The following is a 17,677-nucleotide window of genomic DNA, read 5'->3' on the forward strand; positions in this document are numbered from 1 at the left end:
TCACGCCTGTATCTCCGAAGGGGTGGGCACAGGTGTTTAATGTATTCACCGACTCCTCGCCAGCTACGTTTGAGTCTATGATCCAAAAGGTCGAATTCAGTGGTTTGGAGCCCGCGACTTAATTCCCAGACAGACAGTCGCTTCTGTGAAAAAAAGGATCTGTCAAATCTTCAGGTTAGGTAAACGGACCCTATCCAACCGGGATAATGCTAGGGAGATGATGACTTTGCGAATTCGTGCGATTTGTGAGCAATAATAAATACTCTTAATCTTCCAATTTTTCTCCAAAATCACAGTCAGCTGACAAAACTAAAGTAGATTTCGATATTCGAGAGATTAGGACACATTCTAAATAAACTGAAGCTTCTACTTAAGTACTTCTGTTATAATCTATGACACGATATCTTGCAAACAACATTCTCTATGCTAAATTAATATCCCTAAAGACGCGGTAACTGAAAATAGAGTCATGCAGTCTAAACTCAGTTTCAACATAAAAAAAATGTTGCAGTTAATATTCACAGAGTAGCTTTATCTTCAAAATCTGACGAGGCTAGAAACGAGTCATCATAAGCTTATCTCGAATTAGGAGATATAATTTTATCACGTTCACATTGTCACGAAACGTGGGATCCGGGACATCAACTCACGCGCACTCTTATTAAAACGCAATACATGAGTGAAATTAAAACTTTTACAATATTTTTTTTAATCTCGTCTGTGAGAGTCTTTCCCATAATGGTATTATAATCACTTTCGTGTAATTTCAATTGATTAAGATAAAAAGTAAGAGAATTTGTAATTAGATTGAAATTATAAACAACAATTTCTTAAATAATCTTATTACAAATTCTCTTACTTCTAATCTTAATCAATTTAATTATATATATATATATATTTACTTTTCCTTGGAAATTTACCTTAATTTATAGCTTAGTCGAATTGCATATTGTTAACAAGAATTCGAAGCATTACTTACTACCTATCACGACCCAAACAACGGAGAAATCTATCACTGTACAAAATATAAATCCAGACAGACCATAAAAACCAATCACCGATAAAAACAATGACTCCACAAAAAAGTGTAAACTAAACACTTAGATAAAGCTTAAAGACTTACATAAGGGCAACGTAGAATCAAAAGAATTGGAGGAATAATTAAAAAGACCGAAACAAATGCTCGTGAGTACCGACTTTGAATCTAAAGGCTGTATACATGTTGCAATACAACCTTGCTATCATAACAATAAGCATTAAGGTAAAACAATGTTAGTAATAGTCAGACAAAGCCGCAGTTTCTCACAAGTTAATCCCCAAAACCAATTCTGTGAGTCTCGATAGTTTGGGATTTATATTCGGTGGCCTTACGCCAATTGTTGTTATGTCATTTATACTGTTAATGCTAGAGAAATAGATACAGTAACTGTTGTTGTTTCAGTTGGTGCATTTACTGCCTTGCGTAATATTGACTTAAATAACAACCACCTTTTTAATTTTAAATCATGAACAGGCTTAAGTGACGTTTATTGTGCTGATGTAGAATTAGGCATACAATCTCTCTGATTCAGAGACACATCCTGACGGGATGGATTCTATTCTTTGTTGTATTAAGTTTATGATTCTGATGAGTACATCTAATAAAAGAACATTATGTTCAATATTATTATTTATTGAACTATTATGTTTAAACAGCTTGTTTTGCAAATAAAGCGTCGACCACTGGAAAATCTTTCCTGGGATTCATATCCCAACGGCTACCTCATGGTAATATAACTTTATCAAGCTTAACTTCCGTCCTTACCTTATTGTAAAAAATTAAGACCAAATTTCTGCACAAAAAGTTAAAAATATGATCAAATTTCTTAGTCAAATAATGTCTTGAACAGTTACAAGAACGAGCCTAAGTCGTGATATGATCTCATGAAGATATATCCTTATCCTCCATTCATAAAATTAACTAATCCCACACATATGTACCAACCTAACCTAACGTACCAATTATCTATCATGAACCTACATGCTCGTTCAATCAGCTATGGAGAGAATGGTTGTTCTTAATGTGTCGACACTCAGCCAATTTTACCCGCATGACCGGCGCACGCGCTTGTCACGCCTCAGGCGTCGACTTGCATGTTTCTGATGTATGAATTAGATCGAACCTATTGTTTTGTGTAGGATTATTTCCATTTCAGTTGCGTGTTATACTTACATAGGCTTGGTGTCAAGGCTTTAGAGTGTAGGGAGGAAATTGTGCGAGGTCGAAAGAGGTTCTTTATTTTTATTGATATTATTATTTATATTCGAACATAACGTAACAAATATTTTATTCCACAAAGAGAAAAATACAAAACAAAAGAGAAATAGAAAGAATACAACAGGCGGCCTTATTGCTAAGTAGCAATCTCTTCCATTCATCACTAATTTAAGAGCCACGCTCTTGTCGGTGTAGCATTCTCCATATTACATTTTAGGGAAAAATAGGGCAGTGGTTTCCCTCTTGCCTTCCACCCGAAGCCGCGCCCTTTAGCTTTAAGTATAGGAGTTATTTTATATATAGCGGGATAGTACAGCGTGGCATAATATCAATACTTAAACTACTACACATACTATGGAAGAAAAGGAGCAGATAGATTATGGAGATGAAGACGAAATAGAACTAAGGTAAAAGTAAGATAGATAAGGTAAGGTAGAATAGTTTATAGCTGTCAGGGATATTGGTGACAGGTCCTATATTAAAAAAAGTTACACGAAGAACTTATTTATTTGACTTAAGAATATCTGCAAGCGTTTCTAGATTTCTACACATTGCATCATTTCTGTCTGGCTACTTTTCATGTTCAAATACAAAAAACAAGTAAACTGAGGAACGCAAATAGGAAACTTCAGTTTTCAAACCAAATCACGTAACCACAATTATCTTTTTATCGTTCGCTGAACTAACTGTTATCAGTATGTGTCAGTAAAGCAACACAGGAATCTTACGTCAAACTAACAAGGGGTCCGACGAATCAGATCCTTCATTAGGCGAAAAGTTGCCTCAAACCCACCGGATATTACAAGTCATCTATTAAACACAGACTGAGCTATTGGAGAATGAAATCGACCTAGTTATTGCAAAACCATTCCTATCATTAATCAATTAGTAAGTAGTGAATTCCTTGATCGTGGTTTCGATGTTGTAAACAATCCAAGGGTAAATGGGTAAGTCATTATTCGGAGGAATGGTAGCAGAGGGAGAATGTATCTTCACATCGGTTTTGTGCCAACGAAATCTTCACAACGGCCTCCGTGGTCCAGTAGTTTGAGTCCCGGACCTCCCAGGTTCAAATCCCGATGGGGACTCATCACGAAAATCACTTTGCCATCCCTAGTTTGGTTACAGGACATTACAGGCTGTACACCTGATTGTCCGAATGAAAGATGATCCGTGCTTCGGAAGGCACGTTAAGCCGTTGGTCCCGGTTACTACTTACTGATGTAAGTTAGTAGTCGTCACATGAGCCATGTCAGGGGGCTTTGGTGGCTCCATAGTGATACTGACACCCGGGTTGATGGGGTTGGTAGTCCTCCCCACAACCCACACGATAGAAGAAGATGAAGATCTGTTTTGTGCCGGGGTGGGCAGAGATAAAGGGACAATGGTAAAATTGTTAAATAGTTCACTTCTTTCTTATACCTATGTTTTATTTCTATCAACGCTTACGATGTCAGAATTTGCCCTTAGCATAGAATAAGGAATATTACTACGTATAGAACGGCAACTCTCCGCTCCCCACCAGCGTCTGAGCTAGGTTTACGTCACCCCCCCTCGAACATAGTTTAGACTTAAATCAAATCGTATGGTGTCAGACGTCACACAGACAGATGCGCGTGTACGATAATGTCAATGTATGGTGTCTGTGTAAAACGAGGTTGTTTGTATGAAGTGTCCAGGGTGTGCCCTAAGGCTAAAAAAATAAGCTAAGGTTAGCCCCCTAATGTTTTAACAAATGTGAGTCCTTAGTGCACTTCATTTTAAAGCAAAGAATTAGTTTTGAAGCAAATCTAGTACACCTTGTGGACGGAAACTACACCTAAGTAAAAAGTAATAGTTATATACATTTTGTTCTTAAATAGGTAATAAGAAGAACTAGGACTCATATCTGGCGATTTTGTTTACTAATACATATAAAAATATTTTTGTACATTTAGTACCAGGGAAAGTAATTTCTACAAAGTACCTAACTTCTTTATAACATAACTATAAACAGCCTATCTATGTCCCCACTGCTGGGCACAGGCCTCTCATCAATCAACCGGAGGCGGTATGGAGCATAGTCCACCACGCTGCTCTAGCAGTAGAGCAGCGTGGTGGTTTGGTGGAGTTGTTTTTACGGCTAATACCTGGGACCAACGACTTAACGTGCCCTCCGAAGCATGCAATCCTCTTACTTTTTCGGACAATCAGGTGATTCAAGCCTGCAAAGTCATTACCCCCATTAGTCCCCATTGGGAATCGACTCCGGACCTCCAGATCGTGAGGCTGACGCTCTAACCACTAGACTACGGAGCTTATTTATAGCCTTACAAAATCTAGGGACAGTAATCTACTACCTATATCTACACAAGAGCCTAACAAACTATCGATAGGGTTGGTGCTAAGGTAGAACATTTTATGTGGGAAATGCAACAATGTAAAGTATCCATTGCAATAATGTGATTGTGTTGAAATATACTACGAGCATTGTTAGCAACGCTGGTTCCGTGTGGTCGAGCCTCGTTTGATCGTATCCAGTTTGAACCAGTTAGTTTTGCCGGCTTTGGTCGAGTTGGTTATTTGATGGAATGGAATTTATTTAGAATATTTGCTTTTGGAATCAAAGTTGAGAAAATATAACGGAAATTATAAAATTAACTTTTAGTAATCCATAACTAAAAGAAATTGCTGGGTCGAATCTAAATTATATAAATATATCGCTTGTAATTTAAAGATTTTTAGGACAAGATCTACGGGTATTATTTTTAACAGAAAACATTTTTTTACATAAAATATTCCAATTTAAACGTTCCAACAGACCGTTAAAAAAGACAGTTTTAGGTATGTATCTAAAATACTACTCTGGGCGCCATCCCACTCGCGTCAAGACAGTACTGCGGGGTAGAAGGCAAGAGGGAAAATACTGCTCTATTTTTCCCTAAAAAGTAGCATGGAGGATGATACACCGACAAGAGTGTGACTCTCAAATTAGTAATGATGTCCTAAAATACAATTCAATTCTTAAACGATAAGTTTTAATTTTTATTTTTAAACATGTTCACGGCAAGTTTTCCGTGAACATGTTTAAAAATAAAAATCATCAGTTGATGATAGGTATATATTTTGAACTTGAATATAAAACTTAAATATCAACCTTTATCTAAAGGCTCGTTCAAACAAAACAAACAAGTCTTCAATACCAAACACAAAATAACATAAACAAGCACAATCGCCGACCTTAACATCACAAAAGCAATTTTCTTTCTTCTATTACAACAATATGGACAAAATGGCCATAATATGTACAAAAAGAGAATACAATTCTTCTATTAGCCTATGCTGCGATAGCCACAAGGCTCCGTGGGCGAATAAGTGCAAAATATTGTCTTGCTAAGATATTTGCATTGAACTATCTCAATGCACACCCACTGAATTCCAAATAAGTATTCAAAAAACCTTATCTCGATATAAAAAGGACTGCTTTAATTGGACAAGGTTAGAGTAATGAATCTGGATGGAGTAAAATATATATGTATATATATATTGTATTAGATTAAGGTTGTTATTTTTATTTAATAAATTAAAAAAAAAAATATATAAAAGTGGATTGCATAAAAGAGTAAATAAAAACATGTTTTATTGAATCCAACTTTAAAAGTGATATGTTTTCGTGAAGAGACGGAGCCTTGAACTAGTTCATTTAATTCAATTTAATATTTGACATTAATATTTCTGATGTTTTTTTTTTCAGTATATTTATATTTATAAAACTCACAGCACATTTGTCAAAACAATTGAAAGAGCCTCCAACACAAGGCGATTCCCAGACACTTTGAATTATGAACATTTTCGCAAACACGGCTAAATTACATCTTGCGCATCGCCATATGTTACGTGAAGAAATTATGTATGTATGGGAGGGTGTGTGTGTGTGACGGTCATTGTCATTTGCCATAAAGGATTGTAAGGATCTGGAGATAAATCGCACAGATAAGGAAATGATAAGTGCTGCAAGCAATAAAAGGCTGGGGATATCTTTAGAGACGATAGTGGTACGGTCACGAGCATTAATATGTATACACTTTGGTACCATGTCACATTAACTTTTTTGACAAATTGAACTGTAAGTCTCACTAAATGTCAAATATGTTAGTGCGACAGGGTCCTAAAGTGGGTACATTATATTGCTCATGACTGTACTAGGTATACCAGTGGATAATACAGCTCACATAGGCGATAAAGGTAATTCTTCTTATCGTGTGGGCTTTGAGGTGTATAACTGGTCATCAGCGCTGGTATCAGGGCTAGCATTAATCCGCTAAAGCCACCGAACTAGGGATCACGAAGTGATTTTTGTGACATGTCCCCACTGGGATTCGAACCCGTGACCTCTAGATCATGATGAGTCCAAGGCTCAATCACTGGATCGTTCAAGGATATTAAAAATATTTTATTGTTTTATTGTCTACAGGTCAAACCGCTGGGAATAAAAAGGTGAGGTCAAAGCAAAGCTTCTTTTTCCAATGCAGTCCAAAGGGAGAGAATTTAATCCCTCTCAATTTTCGGATATCCATCCCTCTCAGAAGGTAAAAGAGATTCTACGCGGATGATGTCACGAGCAACCGATACCTAGTAAAAACCTTTTTTAATTCTTTTCTTCAAAAACGGTCTACGTTTCGTTATCATCTGTACTTAGATTCACGTATTCGCGCGGATTGACTTTAATACTTACACACTTACACTTTACACTACAAACACTTATACACTATAAACACATATATATTATTACACTTTTACACTTTGACTTAACAAAATAAAACAAAAATATAAACTTATAGGAATAATAGACCCCTTTAAAAGCTTATTTCACAGCGGGGAGATCGTAATCGGAAATGTGGACAAGTCACAGTATGTCCGACGCATGCAGTGGGAGGTGAATGTTACAGGACCAAACAAGTGGGTAGACTCGACTTACTTAGCACTAGACAAGGAATAAACCGAGTGGCTCAGGATATGATTCTTTTGTAGCCTCAGATGGTATAAACGACTTGGCCGGACCAATAAGTGTTCTCACCCGGTAAAACAGTTTAAGATACATATTATAATATACTACTCATCATTTAGTCTTTATTTATATAAAAAAATAGGCATGTTCTTACGTAGTACATATTTATATGATACTTTATTTTAATTTGTGGTTTATGTTGCGTAATTAACAAGCGTATATATCAATTTATTCTTGTTAAGATACTGTATATATTAAATAAAGTTATTATACTTTTAATATATCTATTTAAATAAAATTTTATTTGCGTAACTTTAAACTATTATTATTAATAATATTTTATTTTCAAATATTTATTTATTAAACCGCTTTGACATGTTTGATTTGATCTCTTAGCATACCTAGCTTGCTTGACCAAATGTTACCTAATATTATTATTTTTTTAAACATTTGTGGTAGCTTGTCAATTGCATTTAATTACTTACTTATAAGATTTTTTACTTTCTAAATATGACCGTAAGCTCCCCTAATATAATAAAATAAATTATTTATTACACATTCACTTAATAGTGTCTAATAGTAAGTTGGTCGTCGACCCGAAGGGCTCTGTAGGCGATCATACGGACAGTACATTGAATGATTTATGGGCATTTCTACGGAAGGGTCTATTTTTTCTCAATTCGGTGCCGAAATTGAAATTAGGCTTTTATGAATATTTTAATAACAAATATTGAACTTTAGTCCATCTTGAATCTAATGATGCAATTGGGACCAGATTTGGTGAAGTGGTTTATGAGAAAAGTTAATCACCGAATTGGGCAACCATCGAATTGAGAAAATGAAACACCGAATTGAGAAGCGGCTCAGCGAATTGAGAAAATGAATCACGGAATTGAGAAATAAGCCAGCTAATTTAGAAATGCTGTCAGTTATTATAGAAATAATGCTATGAATGACCAATAATGATGTGGTATGGGCATCTGATGAAGAGGAATGGAAGTCATATTAGATGGTATGTGGTGAGTATGAATGTGCATGGACATAGGGGGTAGGAGACGACCGAAAAAGGTGTAGATTGGATTGCGTGAGGACGGATATGTGTATGAAAGATGTATTAAGATGACGAAAGACAAACAAATGAATATCGTAAAAAATAGGAAACTTTTCCCCACGAAGGGAAGAAAATGATATATTTCATGTCTTGCCTAGGCTTGACCATGTGAGATTACACCTTCCTCACTTCCCTTTGACATGCGTATCAACGCTGGTGGAGAAAATACCCAAGCTAGGTCGAAGTCCCATGTTTTGCTGAATGCATCAATGAAAATAGCACCTTTGTCCCTCACATCTCAGGCCACACAAATCTGAACTACTTTCGAATGAGAAGTTGCGAAAAGGTCTATCTGAAGAATTCCCCGCTTTTTGAATAGAAAGTTCGTCACTCGATCCGACAGATGCCAGTCCGCTAGAGATTTCTGCCGCGAGAGGCTGTCGGAAATCTCGTTGAAAACACTTAGAATGTATTAAGCAAAAATTTCTATTCTGTTCTTTTGAGCAAGTTCCAGAAGTTTTGCTACTAGGTCTGTTAAGAGACTGGATCTTGTTCCCCCTGATTCCTTATATAGGACACAACCGTTTTGTTGTCGGACTGAACTCGCCGTTCTCGTAGTTGGGGTAACGTCATCTGAAATGCTCGGTATACTGCATACAGCTCTTTGCGATTTATATGCCACAAGGTTTGGCTCTTTTCCCAAACTCCGCTGATTAGAGACTCGTTGACATGAGCACCCCATCCGTTGTCTGAAGCATCTGTTGTGATGAATACTGTGCCCTGATATGTGAAAATTGTTCGTCCTTTGTGAAGGTGTTCCAACCACCAAGAACATTCCTGTAGAGCTTTTGTCGGTATTAGAAATTTCCGTGTTTTCTGGTGTTGAGAAAGACAAATGGCTGCACGTTGAAGACGTCTGATATGTAATCTTCCTAGAGGGACCGTGAAAGATGCAAAGCCCAATTTCCCTACAAGACTTTTTCCTGTGACCCAATTCCAAGTTCCTGATTTCAATACTTCCATAAGGATACTTGTTAAGTTGTCTATTCTGCTGTCTGGAATAAAGGTTCTGTTTTTCTCTGTATCCCACATTATCCCCAAGTAGTCTAGACAATGGGTTGGTGGGTTCAGAGATTTATTTCTGTTTATTTTCCATCCAAGCTATTCCAGATAATTTACCACGTATAAGGTGTCTTCCTCTAACTGGTCTTTCTGTTGATTGGCTAAACTATCACTCTTATCCCCTTATACTGGATCGCTGCACAGCTAAGGGTTTTCCCTTATTATTAGCTGTGCAGCGATCCAGTTTGATACCCTTGCAAATGTGAGCGGTGCAGTCGATAGGCCGAAAGGTAGGCAAGTAAACTGAAGTTTTCTGTGTTGATGTACTATTTTATATATCTATTTTAATGTAGCATGGTATTCATCTTGTGGCAAGATAGCATTTCTTCTCTGCTCAATAGCTTCTACCTTGCGACCGCATACATATTGTAGGACATCATCCGATATATTTTTGAAACCTGAGTTTGATCCCAAAAATGTATCCTTAAGATCCTGTTTCAGAGTAGGATGTTTGGTTCAAAGTTCCTTCATAGTATTGCCAAGCGATTCTCGTTGCAATAACAAGCCGTGTAAAGTCGTCCCGAAACCGGTTTCCTGCTTTATCAAAAAATCTGCTGTGGCGTTTGACAAGTTAAACTTCTTTAAGCAAGGGTTAACTCAAAAGGCGTGAAAGACGAATAACGTATCTGCTTTTATGCTAGTTCACCCAACCTCAAGCACTTGATTCCCTCAAGGATCTTGTTCCTTAGTCATGGAAGCGAAATCAAAATCTTCTACATCTTCAGGTAATAGATCCGGAGCTTTTCAGGTGAATGATTTCGTTGTATCCTCCTCAAGACATCCTTCGTGCGAACGACATTCATCGTCTGAAGTATTATCGAGCCTCTTTAAGATGTTGGAAAGCATGTCCTTCATCTCACTAAAGTTCTGTTCTAATTTATCGATCCTGGACAATTTCTTTGACTTCGATGATGAGGACCGAACTGTAGATAGATCGTCTGTATCTTAACTATCTGCTAGCTCCTTAGACGCATCCTTACGGCTTAAAAGCAGTGGTTTTAATTCAGCGAGTGAAGCCACTATCAGCTCATTTAGAACAGCTGATCCTCTGATCCTTGAACTGATTTAAGGTGTGCCAATTATGAGACCTACACAAAAGGCACATCCCAGTACTTTAATTTTCATATCCCGGTAGGTCTTCTCCGGGAGGGATGTACATTCTGGGCAATATGCTCTTGCAAGCTCGACTGTCGGGAGAGCGAATCTAATTGTGTTCAGAACAAGCGGGTCCAAGTTTGGGCCTAAGAGGTCTTGTCTCGTGATAGGAATGACTTTCCACTGGAGCCATCCCTCCGGCAAATACGTTCTGGCCAACTGCTTTATTCGCTTTAAATTTTGATTGAATTATTACATCTAATACTAATAATGTTCTCAGAATAATAATAAACTAACCCTCTCCCTAACCTACTCCTTCGGGGTAACAGGCGTGATGCCATTTGTTATGTAAACATTATCAAATCTCAATTCGGTGCAAGTAATTCTCAATTCGGTGTCCCATTTTCTAGGGAATTGAGACCCATCGAATTGAGAAAATATCACATTTCATCAATTATCTAGTAAAGTTATCAAATAAATCAATTAATACAAAACATACAGTCAAATATCACCTAAATACTTAATTAATTTAGCACATATATTATTAAATACTTCATAAACAAAATTAATATCTTCCACCGATTTTAGAATTGACCCTACCCCAAAAAAAACGAACGATTTCGACCCTTCGAAAAACTCTCCTCTATGCAGCAGTCCGCCCATCCACACATCTCGGGCACTCGGGCGCACCTGGCTCTCCACGGGAACCGGGTAGTGATGATAGTACTGCGCGTAGTTAGTGATGTAAGTTGACAAAACTTAATTTCACCGAATTGAGACACATGCTGGCTTCAAAATTAAAATATGTTATTGTACTAAAACTAAAAGGTTCACAATACACACAATTACGTATTTAGCTTTATTAACTATCCCTTGTTCTGTGAACGTTGGAATTATGTTTTGGAAACTAGTAGTTTAGAAGTTATGAAGCAATAACGAGTCAATTCTGGAATGGCTTCACGTCATTTTAAGCCAAATTCTGCCCGTTTTCAAACTTCGGGATTTTTTTTTTGACGCTTTTATAAAACTTTACGGTCTTCTTAATTACTCTCCACCAAGCCAAAAGTCCTATAAATACGTGAGTATTTTTTCCAAGTACGTAATTAAATGGTACAGGTACTTTTTTCACTGGAATCACTCAATCGGCTCTTCCCGTAGAAATGCCCTTATATTATCTGTGGTCTCGCAATGCTAATGCAGGATAGATAGATGTTTGTGCATTAATATATGCGCTGTTGGGCTGTCTTTTACGTTGTAAAAATAAAAAGAAATAGCCAAGCCTGTTTCGTGGCCAATTCGATTGAGAAGAAATTATTGCTATATTCACAACGATTATTCTTAACAGTAATAGGAGTCGTTTTAGTTAGTTAGGCCTTAGTAAAATTACCGGGTACGTCATTAGTCCGGTCAAGTAGCTAATGCTGTCCGAGGGAAATTTTCAGTAGGAAACGTCATGTTATAATTTAGTTATTAGTGTAAATATACAACCATCATCACCAGCCCATTAACGTCCCCACTGCTGGGGCACGGGCCTTCCCTATGAATGGATAGGGAGATCGGGCCTTAAACCATCACGCGGGCCCAGTGCGGATTGATGGTTATTAACGACTGCTAATGCAGCCGGGACCAACGGATTAACGTGCCTTCCGAAGCACGGAGGAGCTCGAGATGAAAACTTTTTTTTGTGGTCACCCATCCTATGACCGGCCTTTGCGAAAGTTGCTTAACTTCAACAATCGCAGACCGAGCGCGTTTACCGCTGCGCCACCGAGCTCCTCCATATACAATATAAACTGCAATTTATTTTTTTCCTAATATACAGTTTTAACTTCTACAGTAAGTACATCACGATATTGTATATAAATAATTACAACATCTTCACATTGCACTTTGCCACACTTACACTTTCAATATTTTTCATCAATCTTCAATCAAACAATATTTTCGCTTATAATTGCAGTACTTAACGGGAACAATAGATAAATTTAAGTTTAGTTTAGCACATGAACAATCGAGTCGTGCTGCCCTTTGGTTTGGCCTTTTGGCCGTAATCTGTGGTCTATATCGCAACCCATACTGTCCGTTCGTGCGCCCGCGCCGGTACAGTTGCCAGCGACGTGGTGCTCTAGTTATTACACTTATTACTACGCCATCGTACACTTTATTATGTGCTTACACTTTACTTGTAGGTACTAGGAAATGCGCATGATTTGCTAACTTTCATTATAAAATTGTATTTAAATGCATTATAAAGAAACCAACCAACCACACCAGATCCTTGGGGAGGCCTATGCCCAGCAGTGGGCGTCGTACGGCTGATAATGATGATTATGATAAAGAACGAAAGACTTAATTAAAATTGAACTGGATTTTCATACGCGAGTAGGAAGGTCAGACAGGCAGTCGCTTCTGTAAAAAACTGGACCTGTCAAACCAAGGTTAGGTAAGCGGACCTTAAGAAAACGGGACAGCAATAGCGAGATGATGTGCCGTATGTGTGTGTGATGATGGGTGTGTGATGGTGTTGTAAAATTTGTGTGTGGGTGCAAGCTCTACAATTGCAAAAATTGATTTGAGTGATTTGAATTGAAATCATCATCACCAGAACTGATTTCAATAAGACCCTAATGCTGGAAATGATTACAAATCTCGTTAGCCGTATTTAGATCCAACTGTACTTACAATAAAGATTAATACATCAATCGGCCTTGTACCTCTCACTCAAAATAATTTGTAACAATACAGCTATATTCATCAATAACAATAACATGCTGTGGGCGTATGTAACTTTACTTTATAATATATATTAGTATACAGGGTGCTAGTGACATCGTAACGAATACTCAGGGGGATGATTCAGACCATGATTCTGACTTGTTATCAAGTGAAATTTCCTGTCAGAAAATTCATGCAACATTTTTTATTATTATTATTTTCAGTTCCATACTTTTGTGACGGAAAAAACCATTGATATCAACTCAGAGTCATGGCCTGAATCACCCCTTAAATTATTCGTTACGATGTCACAAACATCGTAAATACTATATAATAGTACTTTATATACACGTACAAAAGTCGCATGCAATCCAATTATTTCGCATTTATATATGAAACATATAAATGCGATGCCTATGATGTTTTCATTTGTTATGGGCGATAGGCTGATCCCTTATCACCATAAGGTTCATCATATCCAGCTTACGACATCGTATCAACAGTGGCTGCAAGTTGTCTTTGATTACTTGTGGCTCTGCCCACCCCACTAGGGATTACGGGCGTGAGTTTATGTATGTATGTATGTTATATATGAATTATTCTAGAATGTAACATAACAGATCTTTATCTGAACTGCCCTTGACCAATAAAGTCTATAAAGCCTTATTGAAAGCTCTCAATATTTGATGAAAATGTAGATATTCATGATATTTCATTTATTTAAGTTCTTGTTCTCTCTTTGAGATCAATGACCGACCTAATCAATCCTGGTGTCAGGGTTACTAATGAGCCGCCGAAAGCCCCTGACAAGGCTCATGTAAGAACTACATACTTATATAAGAAAGTAAATAGTAGACGAGACCGACTTCTTAGCTTAACGTATCCTCTTCGCCTCCGAAGCACGGATCATCTTACTTTCGGACAATCAGGTGATTGATTGACACAAAGTGATTTTGTTATTATGTCTCCACCGGGATTCGAACCCGGGACCCCTGGAACGTGATCCCATCGCTCGACCACTGAACCACGGAAGCCGTTTTTTTTAATCGGGCCACATGTTTACTATAGACTTAATAAGGCTAATATCAATTTTTCGCTAAATAAACTCCATCATTATTCGCATGACAAAAAATACAAAAAAAAATATGACAATCGAAATATGAAACCGCATAACGAGTCACGCTTGACATTTTATTCTATTCGAAATATTACGTCACAGACAATTTATAAAGAAAGGAATCTCGTTAATACAACGTTGGGTGTAATTATTTTCCGTCCATGTTTTTTATCAATTGCAACACTAATAGTTTTGGACATTAGTGTAGCAACACCGCCTCGGGTGCCGTCGGATATGGTATGAACACACCTTAATACTAGTTAATGATATCGTTTAGTAATGAAAAAACTATTATGATGCCATGAACTCCTTTGTCAAACATACATAACATAAAGTCTAAAATATAACAGGTATTACATAAATAGTTCGATAGTTGGAAAGAACATTTTCAAATATAATATAGTAATATCGTATCGTATCGTAGCAGTATATAAATCGAAAGTTGGTGATAGGGCTGGCATAGGAAGAAGTATAGAAAAGAAAATAATTAAAAATGAACAAAATGTTTCATGAATTCTTTCACTCGATATCAACTCAGGATCATGGTCTGAATCATCCCCTTCATACGTACATTGACCAAATTGGAAAAGGTTCAGTACGATCTACTGTAGAGGAGAGTGATTCCGAGTTTTACAATTTTAGTTTTATTTAGCTTAATCCTCTCAGATTTCCCGGTTCTGTGTATAAATACCACAGAACATAAAAGTTCGATTTTTCTCTGAATAGAACGGTAGGGTGAGTGCTTGAGTGGAAGTCTGAGGCGTCGCCGAAATATTACCATAAATATAATTAATGTCAAAAGCAACAGACTTCAAAAAGCTTTTTGCGTCAAACCGAACAAAAACTGTTTTCATACAAAATTTACCCGGCACCCCAAATTTTGAACAGGAGTATATACCGGTACGAATTTAGATAAAATCTGGCCTGTATCTACTACCTACAATGGCTGAGGACAATGCCTCTAACGGCCACCCAACTATTACAAAGTCCTAATAAAGTAATAATATGATCTTGTTTACATGTATAAGGGTTACCTAGTATACTACCGCTACTTCCGTAGGCGTAATGCCAATTTAGTCACACTATAATATAGTTCCAAATATCAAATACAAAAAAAAAACAATCATAGAAGTTGAAGTGCCAATTTATATCAAGCGATCTCTTCTTTATCCAAAATAGTTTCAGAGCTAGGCTCATGTCGGTGGACCTCCTTCTTTTTTTTTATTTATTTATTTATTTATTTATTTATTCCAAAAAAGGTACAAGTTTTCTTAAAAAAATAATAGATTTATTCTAGATTTATCGATCCAAGTTCCTTGACCCTGTATGACAAGACGTCGACCTTTTTTTTATCTGGTCTAAGTTACTTCGTCTTGGTCTTTCTGAGGTATAATACATATTGATTATACATTTAGAAATTATCTAAATAAGTAGTATAGATAAGTTATTTATATTATCTATATTTAATTACGTTTTGTTGTTGTAATTGTGAATACCGTGTGCACCTGTAATTGGGACACATATACGAATTTTATATTTTTCCTATATGTATACTGTTGGTATTCCCATAAATAAATAAACAAAACAAAAATACCTTCTATTTTCCCCGCACCAACCAACCTTTTCTATGCAATAATAAACTAAGAAAACTAACCAAAATTATTAAAAGACCTAAGATATATCTAGTAAATGAAAAACAGCGTTTTCGAAAAGAGCTTTTTTTTTGCTTATCTATTTTTTTTTTGGGCCCGTTGCGCCACATTCGTATTTTAAAATAAACTAGTAGTACGCACAATTATTTTAACTTTTTTATTATCCGGATACTACACAGTCGTAAAATCTTCACCTTGACATTTTTAACAAAAGAAAACAAATTATAGAGTAATGTACCAACATTTTATCGTTACATTATAAAATATCGTTTGAATTAAAACCGGTTAAGTGTCAGTTGATTGTGATAAATTACAGATCTGTAATTTTATGAAACGAACAAGCTTAATGCGTCCATTGGTTACCTGTACGAGTAAAGCACGTACACACGAGTTAAAAATTACATAACATAAACTGCCTATATACGTCCCACAGCTGGGCACAGGCCTCCTCAATCAACCGGAGGAGCTATTTAGCATACTCCACCACGCTGCTCCACTGCGGATTGGTGGAGGTGTTTTTACGGCTAATAGCCGGGACCAACGGCTTAACGTGCCCTCCAAAGCACGGAATCATCTTACTTTTTCGGACAACCAGGCCTGCCTCTCACTTTTGTGGTCACAGGTTCGAATCCAGCACAGGCCTAAACCGAATTTGTTTCCGAATTCATGTTTGGTTCATAAACATTGGTGAAAGATAAGGGAAACATCATGAAAAAACCCACATTCCCGAGAAATACATTTTCGAAGGTATGCGACCTAACCTGTATTGGGGTAGATTTCCCTTCGCGGGTTGGAAGGTCAAACAGGCAGTCGCTTCTGTAAAAAACCGGACCTGTCAAATCTTTAGGTTAGGTAAGCGGACACTGTGAAAAAAGGGATAATGCTAGGCAGATGAAAGTCTCTGATAATGACGATGAAATATGTGAGAAATACCTACTTTCATGTCACAGGCCTCGTTTGCTTACGATGCATTTAACCCTATGTTGCGCAGAGGTCGTGAGATAAAGATAACGAAAATTCTATGACTAATGTAAATTGCACAATGACATTGCGCATCAATTGATGTTAAGTATCTGCGATGTCAAGGTGTTGACGCTAGGATGACATTATTTACAACTGAGATAATGATAAATATTGTTTTTACACATTCATCATCACTAATATATGCGCTACGCTCTTGGAAGTGTAGCATTCCCCATTCTTGTCTATCAAAGGCCAATTGTTTCTCAACTTTTTCATGGTCAATTTTTTTTCTTTCTGACACATTATCGGGTCTCATTTCATGAACATTTTTCAGTTGAATATAAAAAAGTTTGTATGTGAAGCGTTATCGTCACTCGGCTTACGATTTACGTGAAGTTAAGTATGTTGATAACAATATTTTTATTCTTCTTCTATCGTGTGGGTTGTGAGGCGGGTTACCAACCTAATAAACCCTGATTTCAGGGTTATTAATATAAGTGTTTACGTATTTACATCTTTTTTATGTAGGTATTTTATTCTGTAAACTGTTGTTCAGAATTGTACTATATTTCGCCTGGCAACATCACAAACATAACTTAAAAAAAAAAAATAACTATTTGAAAATTTAGTTTTGGAACGTCTCTCTAACTCTCTTGCTTTCGTGTCGTTATAGAGGTCAGACGTGTGACCCTCGAATAATTTTTGAATCTTTCGAATC

At 36.8% G+C, this 17,677-nt stretch overlaps 1 protein-coding gene across 7 annotated transcripts in view; it reads right to left on the minus strand.

Moving 5' to 3' along the window:
* Nucleotides 1–17,677, minus strand: part of LOC126371711 (mucin-5AC) — a 161,451-nt gene that overhangs the window by 15,423 nt on the left and 128,351 nt on the right. The window lies entirely within an intron of this gene.

This window comes from Pectinophora gossypiella, chromosome 2 (assembly GCF_024362695.1).
Source record: "Pectinophora gossypiella chromosome 2, ilPecGoss1.1, whole genome shotgun sequence".
In the NCBI taxonomy this organism is placed as follows: domain Eukaryota; kingdom Metazoa; phylum Arthropoda; class Insecta; order Lepidoptera; family Gelechiidae; genus Pectinophora; species Pectinophora gossypiella.